Below are 7,080 nucleotides of genomic sequence, written 5' to 3' on the forward strand. Positions count from 1 at the left end.
GAATAATGCATCGGAAAAGAGATACTCGACTCCCAAAAGAAAATCCTATCGTTTCCGTAGAAACGTATCTCGTATTAGTAAGATAATGCAGGGAACCCCGAGTATTTCATATGGACGCAAATTGTGTGTTAATTCGTCAATGTGAGGTAGCGAGGGATGCAGTAAAGGAGGAATAATGCATCGGAAAAGAGATACTCGGAACCCCAAAGAAAATCCTATCGTTTCCGTAGAAACGTATCTCGATTTAGAAGGACAATGCAAGGAATCCAGAGTATTTCACATGGACGCAAATTGTGTGTTAATTCGTCAATGTGAGGGAGCGAGGGATGCAGTAAAGGAGGAATAATGCATCGGAAAAGAGATACTCGGAACCCCAAAGAAAATCCTATCGTTTCCGTAGAAACGTATCTCGATTTAGAAGGACAATGCAGGGAATCCAGAGTATTTCATATGGACGCAAATTGTGTGTGAATTCGTCAATGTGAGGGAGCGAGGGATGCAGTAAAGGATGAATAATGCATCGGAAAAGAGATACTCGGAACCCCAAAGAATTACCTATCGTTTCCGTAGAAACGTACCTTGATTTAGAAGAACAATGCAGGGAATCCAGAGTATTTCATATGGACGCAAATTGTGTGTGAATTCGTCAATGTGAGGGAGCGAGGGATGCAGTAAAGGAGGAATAATGCATCGGAAAAGCGATACTCGGAACCCCAAAGATAATCCTATCGTTTCCGTAGAAACGTATCTCGATTTAGAAGGACAATGCAGGTAATCCAGAGTATTTTATATGGACGCAAATTGTGTGTTAATTCGTCAATGTGAGGGAGCGAGGGATGCAGTAAAGGAGGAATAATGCATCGGAAAAGAGATACTCGGAACCCCAAAGATAATCCTATCGTTTCCGTAGAAACGTATCTCGATTTAGAAGGACAATGCAGGGAATCCAGAGTATTTCATATGGACGCAAATTGTGTGTTAATTCGTCAATGTGAGGAAGCGAGGGATGCAGTAAAGGAGGAATAATGCATCGGAAAAGAGATACTCGACTCCCAAAAGAAAATCCTATCGTTTCCGTAGAAACGTATCTCGTTTTAGAAAGATAATGCAGGGGACCCACAGTATTTCATATGGACGCAATTTGTGTGTTAATTCGGCAATGTGAGGGAGCGAGGGATGCAGTAAAGGAGGAATAATGGATCGGAAAAGAGATACTCGGAACCCCAAAGAAAATCCTATCGTTTCCGTAGAAACGAATCCCGATTTAGAAGGACAATGCAGGGAATCCAGAGTATTTCATATGGACGCAAATTGTGTGTTAATTCGCCAATGTGAGGGAGCGAGAAATGCAGTAAAGGAGGAATAATGCATTGGAAAAGAGATCCTCGGAACCCCAAAGAAAATCCTATCGTTTCCGTAGAAACGTATCTCGATTTAGAAGGACAATGCAGGGAATCCAGAGTATTTCATATGGACGCAAATTGTGTGTTAATTCGTCAATGTGAGGGAGCGAGGGATGCAGTAAAGGAGGAATAATGCATCGGAAAAGAGATACTCGGAACCACAAAGAAAATCATATCGTTTCCGTAGAAACGAATCCCGATTTAGAAGGACAATGCGGGGAATCCAGAGAATTTCATATGGACGCTAGTTGTGTGTTTATTTGTCAATGTGAGAGAGCGAGGTATGCAGTAATGGAGGAATAATGCATCGGAAAAGAGATACTCGGAACCCCAAAGAAAATCCTATCGTTTCCGTAGAAACGTATCTCGATTTACAAGGACAATGCAGGGAATCCAGAGTATTTCATATGGACGCAAATTGTGTGTTAATTCGTCAATGTGAGGGAGCGAGGGATGCAGTAAAGGAGGAATAATGCATCGGGAAAGAGATACTCGGAACCCCAAAGAAAATCCTATCGTTTCCGTAGAAACGTATCTCGGTTTAGAAGGACAATGCAGGGAATCCAGAGTATATCATATGGACGCAAATTGTGTGTTAATTCGTCAATGTGAGGGAGCGAGGGATGCAGTAAAGGAGGAATAATGCATCGGAAAAGAGATACTCGACTCCCAAAAGAAAATCCTATCGTTTCCGTAGAAACGTATCTCGTTTTAGAAAGATAATGCAGGGAACCCCGAGTATTTCATATGGACGCAAATTGTGTGTTAATTCGGCAATGTGAGGTAGCGAGGGATGCAGTAAAGGAGGAATAATGCATCGGAAAAGAGATACTCGGAACCCCAAAGAAAATCCTATCGTTTCCGTAGAAACGTATCTCGATTTATAAGGACAATGCAAGGAATCCAGAGTATTTCACATGGACGCAAATTGTGTGTTAATTCGTCAATGTGAGGGAGCGAGGGATGCAGTAAAGGAGGAATAGTGCATCGGAAAAGGATTACTCGGAACCCCAAGGAAAATCCTACCGTTTCCGTAGAAACGTATCTCGATTTAGAAGGACAATGCAGGGAATCCAGAGTATTTCATATAGACGCAAATTGTGTGTTAATTCTTCAATGTGAGGGAGCGAGGGATGCAGTAAAGCAGGAATAATGCATCGGAAAAGAGATACTCGGAACCCCAAAGAAAATCCTATCGTTTCCGTAGAAACGTATCTCGATTTAGAAGGACAATGCAGGGAATCCAGAGTATTTCACATGGACGCAAATTGTGTGTTAATTCGTCAATGTGAGGGAGCGAGAAATGCAGTAAAGGAGGAATAGTGCATCGGAAAAGACATACTCGGAACCCCAAAGAAAATCCTATCGTTTCCGTAGAAACGTATCTCGATTTCGAAGGACAATGCAGGGAATCCAGAGTATTTCATATGAACGCAAATTGTGTGTTAATTCGTCAATGTGAGGGAGCGAGAAATGCAGTAAAGGAGGAATAATGCATTGGAAAAGAGATCCTCGGAACCCCAAAGAAAATCCTATCGTTTCCGTAGAAACGTATCTCGGTTTAGAAGGACAATGCAGGGAATCCAGAGTATATCATATGGACGCAAATTGTGTGTTAATTCGTCAATGTGAGGGAGCGAGGGATGCAGTAAAGGAGGAATAATGCATCGGAAAAGAGATTCTCGACTCCCAAAAGAAAATCCTATCGTTTCCGTAGAAACGTATCTCGTTTTAGAAAGATAATGCAGGGAAACCCCGAGTATTTCATATGGACGCAAATTGTGTGTTAATTCGGCAATGTGAGGTAGCGAGGGATGCAGTAAAGGAGGAATAATGCATCGGAAAAGAGATACTCGGAACCCCAAAGAAAATCCTATCGTTTCCGTAGAAACGTATCTCGATTTAGAAGGACAATGCAAGGAATCCAGAGTATTTCACATGGACGCAAATTGTGTGTGAATTCGTCAATGTGAGGGAGCGAGGGATGCAGTAAAGGATGAATAATGCATCGGAAAAGAGATACTCGGAACCCCAAAGAAAATCCTATCGTTTCCGTAGAAACGAATCCCGATTTAGAAGGACAATGCGGGGAATCCAGAGAATTTCATATGGACGCAAGTTGTGTGTTAATTCGTCAATGTGAGGGAGCGAGGGATGCAGTTGAGGAGGAATAATGTATCGGAAAAGAGATACTCGGAACCCCAAAGAAAATCCTATCGTTTCCGTAGAAACGAATCCCGATTTAGAAGGACAATGCAGGGAATCCAGAGTATTTCATATGGACGCAAATTGTGTGTTAATTCGTCAATGTGAGGGAGCGAGAAATGCAGTAAAGGAGGAATAATGCATTGGAAAAGAGATCCTCGGAACCCCAAAGAAAATCCTATCGTTTCCGTAGAAACGTATCTCGATTTAGAAGGACAATGCAGGGAATCCAGAGTATTTCATATGGACGCAAATTGTGTGTTAATTCGTCAATGTGAGGGAGCGAGGGATGCAGTAAAGGAGGAATAATGCATCGGAAAAGAGATACTCGGAACCCGAAAGAAATTCCTATCGTTTCCGTAGAAACGTATCTCGATTTAGAAGGACAATGCAGGGAATCCAGAGTATATCATATGGACGCAAATTGTGTGTTAATTCGTAAATGTGAGGGAGCGAGGGATGCAGTAAAGGAGGAATAGTGCATCGGAAAAGACATACTCGGAACCCCAAAGAAAATCCTATCGTTTCCGTAGAAACGTATCTCGATTTAGAAGGACAATGCAGGGAATCCAGAGTATTTCATATGAACGCAAATTGTGTGTTAATTCGTCAATGTGAGGGAGTGAGAAATGCAGTAAAGGAGGAATAATGCATTGGAAAAGAGATCCTCGGAACCCCAAAGAAAATCCTATCGTTTCCGTAGAAACGTATCTCGGTTTAGAAGGACAATGCAGGGAATCCAGAGTATATCATATGGACGCAAATTGTGTGTTAATTCGTCAATGTGAGGGAGCGAGGGATGCAGTAAAGGAGGAATAATGCATCGGAAAAGAGATACTCGACTCCCAAAAGAAAATCCTATCGTTTCCGTAGAAACGTATCTCGTTTTAGTAAGATAATGCAGGGAACCCCGAGTATTTCATATGGACGCAAATTGTGTGTTAATTCGTCAATGTGAGGTAGCGAGGGATGCAGTAAAGGAGGAATAATGCATCGGAAAAGAGATACTCGGAACCCCAAAGAAAATCCTATCGTTTCCGTAGAAACGTATCTCGATTTAGAAGGACAATGCAAGGAATCCAGAGTATTTCACATGGACGCAAATTGTGTGTTAATTCGTCAATGTGAGGGAGCGAGGGATGCAGTAAAGGAGGAATAATGCATCGGAAAAGAGATACTCGGAACCCCAAAGAAAATCCTATCGTTTCCGTAGAAACGTATCTCGATTTAGAAGGACAATGCAGGGAATCCAGAGTATTTCATATGGACGCAAATTGTGTGTGAATTCGTCAATGTGAGGGAGCGAGGGATGCAGTAAAGGATGAATAATGCATCGGAAAAGAGATACTCGGAACCCCAAAGAATTACCTATCGTTTCCGTAGAAACGTACCTTGATTTAGAAGAACAATGCAGGGAATCCAGAGTATTTCATATGGACGCAAATTGTGTGTGAATTCGTCAATGTGAGGGAGCGAGGGATGCAGTAAAGGAGGAATAATGCATCGGAAAAGCGATACTCGGAACCCCAAAGATAATCCTATCGTTTCCGTAGAAACGTATCTCGATTTAGAAGGACAATGCAGGTAATCCAGAGTATTTTATATGGACGCAAATTGTGTGTTAATTCGTCAATGTGAGGGAGCGAGGGATGCAGTAAAGGAGGAATAATGCATCGGAAAAGAGATACTCGGAACCCCAAAGATAATCCTATCGTTTCCGTAGAAACGTATCTCGATTTAGAAGGACAATGCAGGGAATCCAGAGTATTTCATATGGACGCAAATTGTGTGTTAATTCGTCAATGTGAGGAAGCGAGGGATGCAGTAAAGGAGGAATAATGCATCGGAAAAGAGATACTCGACTCCCAAAAGAAAATCCTATCGTTTCCGTAGAAACGTATCTCGTTTTAGAAAGATAATGCAGGGGACCCACAGTATTTCATATGGACGCAATTTGTGTGTTAATTCGGCAATGTGAGGGAGCGAGGGATGCAGTAAAGGAGGAATAATGGATCGGAAAAGAGATACTCGGAACCCCAAAGAAAATCCTATCGTTTCCGTAGAAACGAATCCCGATTTAGAAGGACAATGCAGGGAATCCAGAGTATTTCATATGGACGCAAATTGTGTGTTAATTCGCCAATGTGAGGGAGCGAGAAATGCAGTAAAGGAGGAATAATGCATTGGAAAAGAGATCCTCGGAACCCCAAAGAAAATCCTATCGTTTCCGTAGAAACGTATCTCGATTTAGAAGGACAATGCAGGGAATCCAGAGTATTTCATATGGACGCAAATTGTGTGTTAATTCGTCAATGTGAGGGAGCGAGGGATGCAGTAAAGGAGGAATAATGCATCGGAAAAGAGATACTCGGAACCACAAAGAAAATCATATCGTTTCCGTAGAAACGAATCCCGATTTAGAAGGACAATGCGGGGAATCCAGAGAATTTCATATGGACGCTAGTTGTGTGTTTATTTGTCAATGTGAGAGAGCGAGGTATGCAGTAATGGAGGAATAATGCATCGGAAAAGAGATACTCGGAACCCCAAAGAAAATCCTATCGTTTCCGTAGAAACGTATCTCGATTTACAAGGACAATGCAGGGAATCCAGAGTATCTCATATGGACGCAAATTGTGTGTTAATTCGTCAATGTGAGGGAGCGAGGGATGCAGTAAAGGAGGAATAATGCATCGGGAAAGAGATACTCGGAACCCCAAAGAAAATCCTATCGTTTCCGTAGAAACGTATCTCGGTTTAGAAGGACAATGCAGGGAATCCAGAGTATATCATATGGACGCAAATTGTGTGTTAATTCGTCAATGTGAGGGAGCGAGGGATGCAGTAAAGGAGGAATAATGCATCGGAAAAGAGATACTCGACTCCCAAAAGAAAATCCTATCGTTTCCGTAGAAACGTATCTCGTTTTAGAAAGATAATGCAGGGAACCCCGAGTATTTCATATGGACGCAAATTGTGTGTTAATTCGGCAATGTGAGGTAGCGAGGGATGCAGTAAAGGAGGAATAATGCATCGGAAAAGAGATACTCGGAACCCCAAAGAAAATCCTATCGTTTCCGTAGAAACGTATCTCGATTTATAAGGACAATGCAAGGAATCCAGAGTATTTCACATGGACGCAAATTGTGTGTTAATTCGTCAATGTGAGGGAGCGAGGGATGCAGTAAAGGAGGAATAGTGCATCGGAAAAGGATTACTCGGAACCCCAAGGAAAATCCTACCGTTTCCGTAGAAACGTATCTCGATTTAGAAGGACAATGCAGGGAATCCAGAGTATTTCATATAGACGCAAATTGTGTGTTAATTCTTCAATGTGAGGGAGCGAGGGATGCAGTAAAGCAGGAATAATGCATCGGAAAAGAGATACTCGGAACCCCAAAGAAAATCCTATCGTTTCCGTAGAAACGTATCTCGATTTAGAAGGACAATGCAGGGAATCCAGAGTATATCA

Source organism: Schistocerca nitens, chromosome 2 (assembly GCF_023898315.1).
Source record: "Schistocerca nitens isolate TAMUIC-IGC-003100 chromosome 2, iqSchNite1.1, whole genome shotgun sequence".
NCBI lineage: Eukaryota > Metazoa > Arthropoda > Insecta > Orthoptera > Acrididae > Schistocerca > Schistocerca nitens.